Here is a 13,955-nt window from a genome sequence, read left to right as displayed (position 1 = left end):
TAATGGTCAATTCGCATTTTAACTGTAGATATGTATGCCTTTTATCCTGTCCTTTTTTCACTTAGACCGTGGCGCAATATATGTGATGAAATTCAAGAATTAGTGTTTTCCTATTTTTGATTTCTAAAAGTTGGCAGCTATGCATATGCACTCAAGCTTCCATAAACTTGAGACGACATTATCTTAATCAAGATATCATTCCTACTTTTAGAACATAGTGATCTTCACATCGATTTTTTATTTTGAGAATCAAAACTTAATGGAACTTCGATCATCTAGCAATTTGTTCCTATGACACAAAATATTTTAACAACATGAACTGGTTTTTAACTCTCCGCAAATGATAGACTGAGTGATTTTGTGCTTAAAGTAAATACAAAATTTTTAATATTCCACCTTCTCAATACTAAAAGTTGCATTCAATACAGCAAGTTCGTTCCACGCAGCACAAGGTTCATTGGGGTTCCGATTGAACTGAGACTACTTCTGTTTAACACAGCAAGCTTTTCATTCCACCATAGAACATGTCCAACTTTGTCAACTTTTAATCTTATGCTGGTCTCATCGGACAACTCTTCCCTCTACGCTAAAGTGGAACTCACATCTAGAACTTTCTAGAAGCATATACTTAGTTATAAATTTTAATTGTGCAACACAGGAGTAACTGTCAACCAGAGACTATCTCATCAAGAGTTTTTTACGTGACTTCACAAAGATTTTACTTGTCAATGTGAAGACTTCTGTTTCTTTCATCATAATTCGCATATACGGTTTTTCACTTTTGTCTGTCATTTCACCACCATCCCATCCTTCTAGATCCTCTCTCATATCTCCACTTTTTTTTTTTTCTGTTGTAATTTGGCTAGGCTGATGATGGTCCACAGTGGACCGAAACTAGTACCTATTAATATCATTGTAATGTTTTTGTAAAACATCAAATGATTTTTTAGTATTGAGAAGGTGGAATATTAAAATTTTGTATTTACTTTAAGCATAGTCTTAACTCAATACGGAACCTAACAATGAAGTTTATTACTTTGAATGAGTGATTTTGACTCGTAAAAATTTATGGATAACTCATAGTTTTAGTGTGACCAAGAATATCAATGTGTTTTTTAATTATTATTTAGGCTGCAGAGGTCTCGCATGAAAGAGACGAAACATATCCCTTTTTAAAATAAAATAAAAAGGAATAACATTGTACGGCATTGTAAAGGTGGAGTTGCCGGGCTGAGTGGCTCAGAACAGTTGAGGTGCTGGCCTTCTGACCCCAACTTGGCAGGTTCGATCCTGGCTCATTCCGGGGGTATTTGAAGGTGCTCAAATATGTCGGCCTCATGCCGGTACATTTACCGGCACGTAAAAGAACTCCTGCGGGACTAAATTCAACCTTGCTCCAGTCTTCGCACTTATGGCCTACAACTTCCCAAAGAAGCTGTGGAGAATCGGTTATACGCAGTTACATATTCCTTCACTCGAGCTTAAGTTGGTTCTATGGCGTTGAAATGGCAAGGGTATTGTGGAAGGCGAACAACTTTGTGCCCATGCCTCCTGGCTATTTCATCCACCACGTAAACTGGGTACTAGGGCTTGTTTTGTTTCACGAGATGCATAAGACCCCCCCCACCTTCGTCATGTCATCGCGAACCGAAATATTGTGCTCCTTCAACCACTCGATCAACTCATTATTTCTAGTGGCCATTGTTGGTACTTTGTCAAGAATGACCGAGTGAAGTGACAAAGACCGCGAAAAGAACTGAGTGCAATACAATACACAGCTGATAGCACGTGGTTATAGTAAACAACAGATTTACAACGCTGGTAACCGGAACTAGAGTTTAAATGCACTCTGTTGGAGTGATTGGCTGTTGATTAATTCACTTAGCCTCCGCCAAAAGGCAGCGTTCAAATGTCAAGTCTAATCTCTTAAGAACTGAACTATAGTGCCAGGAGTGTCCGAGGACAAGTTCCGCTCGCCACATGCAGGTCTTTCGATTTGATGCCCGTAGGCGACCTGCGTGTCGTGATGAGGATGAAATTATGAAGACAACACATACACCCAGCCCTCATGCCAGCGGAATTAACCAATTATGGTTCAAATTACCAACCCTTCCGGGAATCGAACCCGGAACCCCTGTGACCAAAGGCCAGCATGCAAACCACTTAGCCATAGAGCTGGAATAAATTTTTTTAAAAAAAGTTTAAGTTAAAAAGGATTGGAGAAAGGATACAACCTTGTTCCTCACATTTCTGTACCTTGATCTCTTCAGTGACATGGTCTCCAATTTTGAGGTATGTTCTTTTTTATTTTTTAAATGATATTTGTTCCTGGCATCGACCTATGAAGATCTTTTGCCACTGCTTTCACCATTTTTGAGAAGAACCTGCGAGTAAGTGGAATTGCGGAAGTGTAGAGTGTTGAATGTGAGGCAAGGAACGTTAGGGACGACACAAACACCCAGGCCAGGGATATTAATTGCAATTAAATATCCCTGACCCGGCCTAGAATTGAACCCGGGGCCGCTGGGTGACAGGCGGGCGCGTTGCCCCCTACACTGCGGGCCGGACTAATTTTGAGTTACAATATACTTTATTAAGGTCAACCTAATCAGTATCTGTATTACTATTAATTTTATCAATTTCACCATTGGCTTTCAAATATAATATTTTGTAATCAATATGCTATGTACTTATGGCAGCCTCCTCATGGGGATGTTTAATAATTAATCAGTTAATTAATATAATTTTGTGTGGACATTGCTAGCCATGTGCAGCCCTTGTAAGGCAGACCCTCCAGTGAGGGTGGGCAGTGTCTGCTGTGTACAGGAAACTGTGTGGTAGTGTGGTGGAGGATAGTGTTGAGAGTTGCAGGGATATTGGGGACAGAACAAACACCCAGTCCCTGAGCCAATGGAATAAATAATTTAAGATTACAATCCCCATCCTTGGCGGGGATCAAACCCAGGGTCCTCTGAGCCATAGACCACTTTGTTGACCATTCAGCCAAACAGCGGACATTAATTATTAATATTGTGTGTTACATATTTTGTGAGAGACTCCGTGGCTCAGGCGGCAGCGCTCCGGCCTCTCGCCGCTGGGGTCCGTGGTTCAAACCCTGGTCACTCCATGTGAGATTTGTGCTGGACAAAGCAGGGTCCGGACAAGTTTTTCTCCGGGTATTCTGGTTTTCCCTGTCATATTTCATTCCAGCAACACGCTCCAATATAATTTCATTTCGTCTGTCAGTCATTAATCATTGCTCCCGAGGAGTGTGCCAGGCTTCGGCAACCAGCACAGTTCCTATCCTTGCCGCCAGATGGGGGCTCCATTCCTGACCCGGTCGAATGACTGGAAACAGTCTGTGGATTTTCATTTCACATATTTTGTGAAGCCATTGCCACAGGGTTGTAGGATAACGTCAAAGTATTTGAATTCATTTTCAGTGTTATTGAAAATGTTTATCTCTGTTTCGATGGGTACCTTTCCCCCTTTCCTGAACTCTGGCATTTCTTTTGAATGGTTGTTCTCAAACCTATAGTTCTGGCACCATGTTTTAGCAGCACTTTGAAGTTTTTGCAGGTTGGTGGATCCAACTAAGTTTTGTTTTTGTTTTGACTTAGTTAATAATATATATAGTATCTTTGGAGTTTTTCAGTCTGTTGAAACTAATAAATATACAGTATTGTGCACAAATGTGCAGGTACAAATTATGAAAATTCAGTCTTTGCTATAATAGACCACCAATCTGACTCTTGCTACAAACGCTTATTTTCAGAGTTGGGAATTAATCAATCACTACTGATATGCATTTAGGGCAGTCGCCCAGTGGCAGATGCCCTATCTGTTGTTTTCCCAGCCTTTTCTTAAAAAATTGCATAGAATTTGGAAATTTATTGAACATCTCCCTTGGTAAGTTATTCCAATCCTTAACTCCCCTTCCTATAAACGAATATTTGCCCCAGTTTGTTCTCTTGAATTCTAATCTTCATATTGTGATCTTTCCTACTTTTAAAGACACCACTCAAACTTATTCATCTACTAATGCCATTCTATGCTATCTCTCCATTGACAGCTCGGAACATACCACTTAAGAAAAATTACCACAAAAATAATTTATTTATTATCACTACCTGTTCAATATGTGGCTGAGATTTACATAATACTATATAAACTTCTCAGGGACATGATCTGCCCCTTCTTAAGGGCATCATCAGCCTGTAGGCAGCCTTAAGGTCATATGTCTGAAACCTTGTCTATCCATGCATGGTTTACAATGAAAGTTCCATTTCACATTAAAGACCTCTCAAAATTTATATGCGTATCGAGAATTGATGGTATCTTGTACACATGAAAATTAAAACTTTAACATGCTAAATTATACTATAAAAAGTTACCACATTACATACTATGAGTATGGAATGCCACACATTATTAACTCTAGAATTACACCCTGCCACATTCGGACACAAACCACACTTTGTGGTTGCAGATGACCCATGCAAGGATTATAATTTAGCCAACTAATTAAAAATGTCTATTGAAATGTTATATTATTTCTTATTTTTGACGATCCAAAGTATAACATTAAAATAGTTTTATCCTATTTAATATCAGGTAGTATAATATTTTTGGTAATTAACTTGCTCGTAAAATAGGTTTCATAATTACCCTGTTACTCATTAGAACTCTTTGTGAATAAATAATTTTCAAATTGCTTTTATTACAGATGAATATCATCACAAAATAGTATATCCTTGATTATTGGGTCCTCAGTAGTGGGATATATTTCTTTCTTTGTACCTTGATGGGAAATATTTGTAAACCATTTGTGACTGTGACTACTTCCAAGAAACAGGTTTTTTGTTATCAGTGGATTCTCTTCCAAACTTGTCCTAGAATCTTCAACTCTTGCTGGTTCATCTTCACTGTCACTATCACCTCCTTCGTTCTCGTATTCCTCAGTCAACTCACTGTACACTGTCTTTTCATTATCTACTTCATTTTTCATAAGTTTAGAAATTTCATCCTCCGAAAGACCACGATTTGAACACGCCATTTCTGCATTTCAGTCTTCTTCTTTCCTACCGCTTTTCGTACACCTGTGGGGTCGCGGGTGCGAACTGTGTAGCTCATGTGGATTTGGCCCTGTTTTACGGCCGGATGCCCTTCCTGGTGCCAACCGTCTGTGGAGGGATGTAATCATTCTTGCGTGCTTTTGTGGTGGTTGGTAGTGTAGTGTGTTGTGTGAATATGAAGGGGAGAGTGTTGGGACGGAGACACACACCCAGTCCCCAAGCCAGAAGAATTAATCAGAAGCGATTAAAATCCCCAACCAGGCTGGGAATCGAGCCTGGGACCCTATGAACCGAAGGCCAGTACGCTGACCATTCAGCCAACGAGTCGGACCATTTCTGCATTTCAATATCTCATATTATGTTCAAATAATAGATATTCAATTAAATATGGCATTTATGTGATAAGTAAAGAAAAAAATCTCATTAACACCTCACTGTTACACAGACCACACAGTGGGGTTGTATGTGAATCAAAGGCACAAGTGACTTGCAGGAAATAAAGAATAAAGTCCAAAAACTGAATAATAGCAAGCTAATGCCATTTGGCGCTTTTATAGAGATGGTCTTAGGATGACAGGGTCAAGGGCAACCCCACATTGTGGTTCGAGGGTTAAAATAAAAATGATGGGAAAAGATCCTTTTCGAAGTTCTTAGCTATCATGTTTATTCTCACTTGGTGATGATAGACACTTAATGTCTCTATGCTAATAAATAGAGGTCAGAATTTGAAAACCTGTAAATTGCCCAAAAAACGGACCTAAAGCTGGCAAAAAGGACGTAAATATGCGATCCAAATTTTTTCATAATTCCAGTATTAAGTAGGCTACATGTTTAATGAAGAAATATGTTTTAAAATGCAAAATTCTGTTGATATGCAACATAGAGCACAAAAATATAGTCTGAGTGAAATACTACTTTCATACAATATATATATTTTAGAATCTTCTTCTTAAGACGCCGTCTCCGGGCGGAGGTTGGCGATCCACATAACTTGCTCTGATCTTGACAGCGCAGAATGGAATGCCGTTTCTGAAGTACAGCAGTGCCATCTTCGAAGGTCTTTCAGCCATGAATTTCTTCTAATCCCAACAGATATCTTCCCTTCGGTAATAAGCTGTAATAACTGATACCTCTCACCTCTCATGATATGTCCTAGGTATTGCGTTTTCCTCTGTTTTATGTTGAGCAGTAGTTCTTTTTGCTTTTTCATCCGACGAAGGACCTCGGCATTTGGGATTTTCAATGCCCAGGATATCCGCAAGTGACGGCGATACAGGAACATTTCGAAGGCATCAATACGTTTATCTATGATTGGATCCAGAGTCCAGCTTTCACATCCATATAGGAGAACAGAAAATATATAGCAGCGGATCATATGAATTCGTAGTTGGAGACTGTGATCTGACCTCGCAAAGAATTTCTTCATGGTAATGAATTGTTTCCTGGCCTGCTCAATTCTAGATATTATCTCCCGTTTGGAGTTACATTGGTCATCCAAGATGGTACCCAGATATTTGAGAGAAGACACTTGCTCAACTATTTTATCTTTTATTGTGAGATTTGTTCGAATTGTCTTCGTAGAGAACACCATCAGTTTCGTTTTTGAGGGGTTAACACATAATCCAAACTCTTCACTGTGCTGAACTAAGGAGTTTATCATGCACTGTAGGGCAGGCATGTCATCAGCTATGACAACAGTATCATCTGCATATCTGTTGTTGATGATTTTCCCGTTAATTTTGATCCCACCATAGTCTTCCAATGTTTCTTTAAAGATTACCTCTGAGTAAATGTTAAATAACAGAGGTGACAGTACACAACCCTGGTGGACGCCCTTCCTGATCGAAGCAGTTTCTGAAGTTCCTTGATCAGTTTTGACATTTGCACACTGATTCCAGTACAGGTTACTGATTATACATAAGTCACTGGAGTCAATACCTGTTGATCTCAGAATCTCTATCAGCTTATTGTGCCTGACACAATCAAAAGCTTTTTTATAGTCTATAAAACAGGCATAGACATCAACATTCATATCTCTGCACCTCTGTAACAACACATTTAATGAGAACAGTGCCTCACGTGTACCAACGCCATTTCGGAAACCGAACTGATAGAATAGCATAATTTAAAAAACGGAATTCGTTGTTTGTTTTTTTAAAAAAAGTACTTGCAGAATTTAGAATGAAATCTTTTTTTCCACCTGGAATGAATTCAGCAAACGTGCATCCTGGAGAATGAAAATGAAATTAGTGTAACTGGAATCATATTTGTCTTAACCCCACTAGGGTTGCAGAAATTGGAATTCAGAAACCTTACAGCGGTTGGCTTGTAGTATATCACAATCATCTCCAGGCACTTAGAAGTAAAAGATCTTCGGTTCCCAGACAGCACGTTGCGAAACATTGAGAAACTTCTCTCCACATCAACATATTATGTTAAGGGTTCATACTTGAATCTTCCCCTTCAGAAACACTCATCAAAATTTTCTCCTTTTAATATTTCACTTATCTTGCACATAATTTGTTACCTCTTGTATTTCCAAGCACTAGTTTTATAATTTCATTTCATTTTCTCTGTTTTTAGATATGGCTCAATTATTTACCAGAGAAAACATGTTTCAGAGTTGATGGATGAAATTAATCATGATTTGAATTGAGAATGTGCAGTAAAAATGTATTGAAAGAAGATGAAGTCTCAAAAAAAGCCATTAAGACATATAAAAAGGTAAAAAAAGGATCAATAAGCCAGAAAATGCCATATTTGTTGGGCCTCATCTTTGGATGCTTAAGAAAAAAGGGTTTTTTCCTCAACTTCCGAGCCCTACTAATAAAATACCCACACAAAATGAATCTCTTTTCCTTGCAGATTTTACTGTACAAATTCGTGCAAAAAAAAAAAAAGTTGATTTCCTGAAGACAAGCATTTTGCATTGTAATTTTAGTGATTATTTGTTAAGAAAGTAATTTTTAATTATAATTGAGTATAAGATTTCTCAGGTAACTGTAATTCAGCCCAATTTTTTCTTGTAGGCCTACACAATCACTGGATATTTGTCACAGTATTTTCCACATAATGCGCACACACACACACATACTCTCAAGATTTGGCTCATGAAATTTCTTCGTAGTTCATAGTTTATGATGAGAGCCATGAATTTCGAGTCTTTTAAAAACAGATTTTAGTGGTTGGTTTTCCTTCGTCCATCTCCTGTATCATTGCATCAGTGGCGTAGAAGTCTTGAAGGATTTCTGGAAGTTTTTGTTTTCTTCTGTGGACCACTTTAGTTGCTAGATTATTAGCAGATAGTGGCAGATTCAGCTGTATATCTTCTAACTAGAATTGTTCTCTTGCCAGTTCATAAATTAGATGAGAAGATGATGTCCTCGAAACTCCCAACACTCTTTTCAATTATGCTGCTTTTATTTTCTCCAGCGTAGTCAAGTCAGTTAAAGATAGCTTTTCCCAATCTGTTCTATACTGTATGTAGTAGTGGAGAGATTTTCATGTGGAATAGTGTTCCAAACGCTGTTTGTAAAGACCATCTGGTAATGTTCTAATGCAAGATTAACAAAACTGGAACATACCTCAAAGAAACTTTTAGTTAATAGAATGACACTCTAACGCTGTAATCAGACATGAGGTCCTCTATGCTGCTGAAACCCTAACCAACAAAGGAGAAAGACTCAGACACTAAAGATAAGGGAAAGAACTATCTTGAGAAAGATCTTGGGTCCATGTAGTAAATGCAAAGATGTGTTCTCCCCAGAGAGATCGAGGCTTTTTATGAACTAATTATTTTATTAATGAACGTAGGTTTTCGTGGCTCATATCAACATAGAGAAATAAATGTGTAACTAGATTAAAGCCACTATATGTATTTATTTAATAAAGGTAGAAAGGTACCTCAGGCCCAACAATGATCTATACAATACAGTGGATTTATTTTTTCTGGCAATATTAAGGCCATTAGGCCCTCTCTTTCATCTAACCAGAAAATACAGTATTTACATGTGCAAAATTAAAATAAATAGACTTATAACTAAAACATCTTGCAACTACTAAACAATACAATATTATGATAAAGAGCAATAATAAAAAATAGGAAAATGATGAAGATATTATTTACACGATTATGACATGATTAATTTCTATTAACTTTAATAATAAACGTGATTATATGAAGTTCACATTTTGAGGAAGGCTAAATCTATACCTACCGGTAAAGCAAAAACCTCTAATGGACACCATCAAGAGATGCCTCCAATTCTATGGACACTTTGAGAGTGAACGAGTCAAGACTGACAAACGTCATCTAGCTCCGGCAAGAAAACATCTTCACTGTGGTACAAGTAAGTTAAACAATATCTTCAAATCTTCAACATCTCTGAATCCCATATCCAGAACAGACAAACTTTCCATAAAATGTTAAAGGAAGACCCACAGATTAAACATAAGAAAGGGCAGAGACCAAAGAGATCAGAAGTACCTAAACAACTAAAAGCTGGAAGATGGAGGAGGTATGGGCTAGGAAGAGAAGGCTCGTAAGAACGTAAAACCAATCCCTTGTTAGCTGAAAACCATTTTGGTTAAACTTCATAGTCCATAGTTGGTTCATTCGAAGAAAGAAGAAGGACATCACATTTAAATTTAAAGTTAATTTTCTCAGCTTTTTTTAATTTTTTTTATTTAGATACACTCTGGTAAAGAACTATAAAAGGTAGAAATCTGAAATAATTATCAGTGACACTTCCGTACCTGGTCTCTCTAAAAGTGCAACATTTTTAGATATGTTAGACCAGAAAAAAATCCCCAAAATTTTAATGTCCATTTTGAGGTTTGGAAAAAATTCCCCCAAAAATAATTATACATTTAATAGCAATGAAAAGTACAAGGTTTATGCATAAATACTCGAAAGTTTCAAATCTGTAGAACAAAGGACATCACATTTAAATTTAAAGTTAATTTTCTCAGCTTTTTATTTTATTTAGATACACTCTGGTAAAAAAAAAAAAAAGCATTGTCAGCATAGCAGTATGTTCCCCCTCCCCAGAAGAGAAACCCTTGACCAGGTTATGACTTCAGATTGACGTACAGTTCACTACAAAGTACGATAGGTAGTAAATGGTACTTGTTCTCATGAACAACTTTGAAAATATTAGCAACTTTAGGGCTGTATGCCATATAACATGTAATTAAGAACTTGTGGTGGTATATAGCAATGTCGCTACTGACCTAGTATACAAAGACGAACACTGGTTGCCATAGCTACAATGGTGTTGGGAAATTGATGACTAATGCCACATAGACCCAGCCCAAAAACATGTCCATGTTAAAATAAGTTCCATTGTTATCAACCCAGCTCCAAATGAGACAAAAAAGAGGTTATGTAATGAATAAAATTAAGGACTTGGGTAACGAAGAGATCTTACTTCACAGTATGCTGGGTCGAGTGGCTCAGACGATTGAGGTGCTGGCCTTCTGACCCAAACTTGACAGGTTCGATCCTGGCTCATTTCGGTGGTATTTGAAAATGTTCACATACGTCAGCCTCGAGTCGGTAGTTTTACTGGAATTCCTGCAGGACTAAATTTCAGCACCTCGGCGTCTCCGAAAGCCGTAAAGTAGTTAGTGGGACGTAAAACGAATAACATTATTATTACTTCACAGTATTGCAATGTCATGTCTTAATAATAATAATAATAATAATATTTGCTCATACGTAAGACTAACTACTTTTACGGTTTTCGGAGACGCCGAGGTGCCGGATTTAGTCCCGCGGCAGTTTTTTGCGTACCAGTAAATCTACCGACACGAGGCTGACGTATTTGTAGTGATGGGCAGTCTGAGACGAGGTGAGACTAGCACAGGCACTATTTCTCGCGAAAAATGTCGAGAGCGTTGTCCCCGCATTGTGCGGCGAGCAGCGTGTCGTAGTTGGAGCTGAATGTTGTTTGTACTGAGTATGCGAATAGCCAACCACAGACCTTCTCCGTTTCGTAAAAACGTGTCAACAAGCGACTAGGGCGTTCATTTCTACCGATGTCTATTTTGACGCAGTATTCTGGCATTGTTTGCACTGGTAGGTACACGAATGAGTGGTTTAAGTACAGAATCTGACGGCTACTGTAGGTACACGTATCTGGATACTAGGCGCGTGCATTATTCGAACTCGAGACGAGGCAAGATACGCCGTGCTGCATATGCAACCACAATTACGCATGAGTGGAATGTGTAGTCTACAATGCTTGAGTTTGCTCCAATTCTTTCCACAGGTAGGTGTGCATCGTTATCAGACGCCACATTCAATAACATATATGACCACTGCTTATGTTTACCGATATTTTGGTGGCGAAGGAAATAATTCCTTACAATATTATAGCGTACTCGCGTCAAAATTAGGTACTTCGATATATGAGGGTGCAATGTGAAATTGTGTCTAGTTGTACGCGACAACTTGAAGACGATGTCCGAAACGCAACGTAAGTCGTGGATGTCGGTTATTTGGAAGAGATATCACATAGCACAGCCCGCTGTGTTGCTTGTTCAAAAGAAGTAAAATACGTCGGCAGAAATACTTCTGCGATGATCTGACACTTAAACACACATAATATAAATGAAGAGGAAGTCACAGAACACCTCCGACCCGGCCTGCATCACAGAATAGAATTACGAACACACTCGAGTATGTGTGATGTACGTACCGTTTGAAAGGATCTTACAGTTCTGCCATGAAGTGTTGCTTCATCCTCCACAGCATTCGCATACGCCAAACCCATACAAAGAAGTCCATCGGGTTTAGATCAGGTGATTGTGGAGGCCAAGCAAGTACGCATTTCCGAACCTACGTTCGTATACACTTTTCCATTCTCGGTATGTGAGTAATCTTCTTTTACCGCTTTTCCCACACCTGTGGGGTCGCGGGTGCAAACTGTGTCGTACATGTGGATTTGGCCCTGTTTTGCGGCCAGATGCCCTTCCTGACCCACCTTATCTGGAAGGATGTAATTACTACTGCGTGGTTCTGTGGTGGTTGGTAGTGTAGTGTGTTGTCTGAATATGAAGAGGGAAGTGTTGGAACAAACACAAACACCCAGTCCCCGAGCCAGAAGAATTAATTAAACACGATTAAAATCCGCGTCCCGGCCGGGAATCGAACCCGGGACCCTCTGAACCCAAGGCCTCAACGTTGACCATTCAGCTAATGAGTCGGTCGGTATGTGAGGAATCCAACCCAGAAATTATGCCGTGTATTTTCGAAACAAGCTGTATCTCACTGCTGTAGACCTAAATAATTTTTGAACTGTATCTAATGTGCGCAGTTACAGGTAAACCATCTGCTATATACGGTAATACGTCAGTGGAAGTTAACGTAAAACTGAATTGAAGAGGTAGAAGGGCATTAAAAATCACATCGAGCGGACTGTCTTCGGCTCTACAGCTCTGGATTTGGGAGGCGGTGGCTGCCGGCTGCCCTGGTAATGGCTTTTCGTGGTTTTCCATTCTCCTCACTAAGGCGAATGCAGAGACAGTTGGTTCGGGGGCTGGTTGTGTGTGTGTGGCGTATTCAGCATTAGAAATAATCCTAGGTAGGGCCCTCATCTTCACAGACATGCAGGTTGCCTAATAGGCCGTCTACGAGAAAAAGCCTCGCACCAGACCTCTCCGGAGGCCGTACGCCATTATTATTATTATTATTATTATTATTATTATTATTATTATTATTATGAGACATGGATTCGCACCCCTCACCCCTCTGCACCTCAAATCGCTGCAACACATCTGTTGGCCTGATTGGAGTCGTAACCCTCTAGAAGGCCCGCCGTACCCCATCAGGGTATGGAATGAAAACTGTTAGCAGCTAGGTAGGTTAAAATCATGGTGAAAGCTAATGAGAAAACTGCACGTACTATTAAATATATTTCAGAACTGAATCTGCAGTTACTGAGTCCCATAGCAGGGAACTTAAGATAATAATAATGGCGTAGATAGATAGATAGGATTTATTTTAACTAGCAAAGTTAGGGACACGTGTCCCTGTCTTACACTTAACCAGTGAAATACATAATTAACATAAAATTATATAACATACTGAATAAATGAAAAAAAGAGACTGAAATTACTACGGTACTATGCGTATGGCCTCCGGAGAGGCCTGGTGCGAGTCTTTTTCTCGTAGACGGCCTATTAGGCGACCTGCATGTCTGTGAAGATGAGGGCCCTACCTAGGATTATTTCTAATGCTGAATATGCCACACACACCCAGCCCCCGAGCCAATGGAATTAACCAATTAAGGTTAAAATCCCCGACCCGGCCGGGAATCGAACCCGGGACCCTCTGAACCAAAGGCCGGCGGACAGGAAACTTCAGATACACAAAGAGTAACGAAATATTTATAATGAAAAATGTAGCATGCGGGCTTTCGTGGTCCATGAATTTCTGGGGGAATTGAGACATTGTATCATACTGTGAATTAATTTATTTTAATAGGAAGAAGAATTTGGGATAATTAGGGTTTGGAATAATTTATCAAGGGAGATGTTTTATAAATGTCCAACTTCTTTGAAATCGGTTAAGACTAGATTTAAAAAATCATAGGGAGTCTATCACTGTAATTTAAGCATTTAGTGCAAGTTGTGTTCTATGATGGTAGGGGAAAAGAGATAAGAGAGACAAGAATGTGTATAATATGTTTCTTGTGCCTGTATGTTGAAATAGCTAGTCAAAGTAAACAAAAGGGAGATGACGCCGACATTCATACTCTTCTTACCCAGAATAGGCTCAAAAGTGGTGAACCCGACGTGATGATAGCTAAATGTTCGTATTTTGAAGCATATAATTGATATCATTCACCTGTAGAACTAGGTACCGGTCTGGGAGAG

Source organism: Anabrus simplex, chromosome 10, assembly GCF_040414725.1.
Source record: "Anabrus simplex isolate iqAnaSimp1 chromosome 10, ASM4041472v1, whole genome shotgun sequence".
NCBI lineage: Eukaryota > Metazoa > Arthropoda > Insecta > Orthoptera > Tettigoniidae > Anabrus > Anabrus simplex.
The sequence above is the reverse complement of the archived record's forward strand: the minus strand, read 5'-3'. Positions refer to the sequence as shown.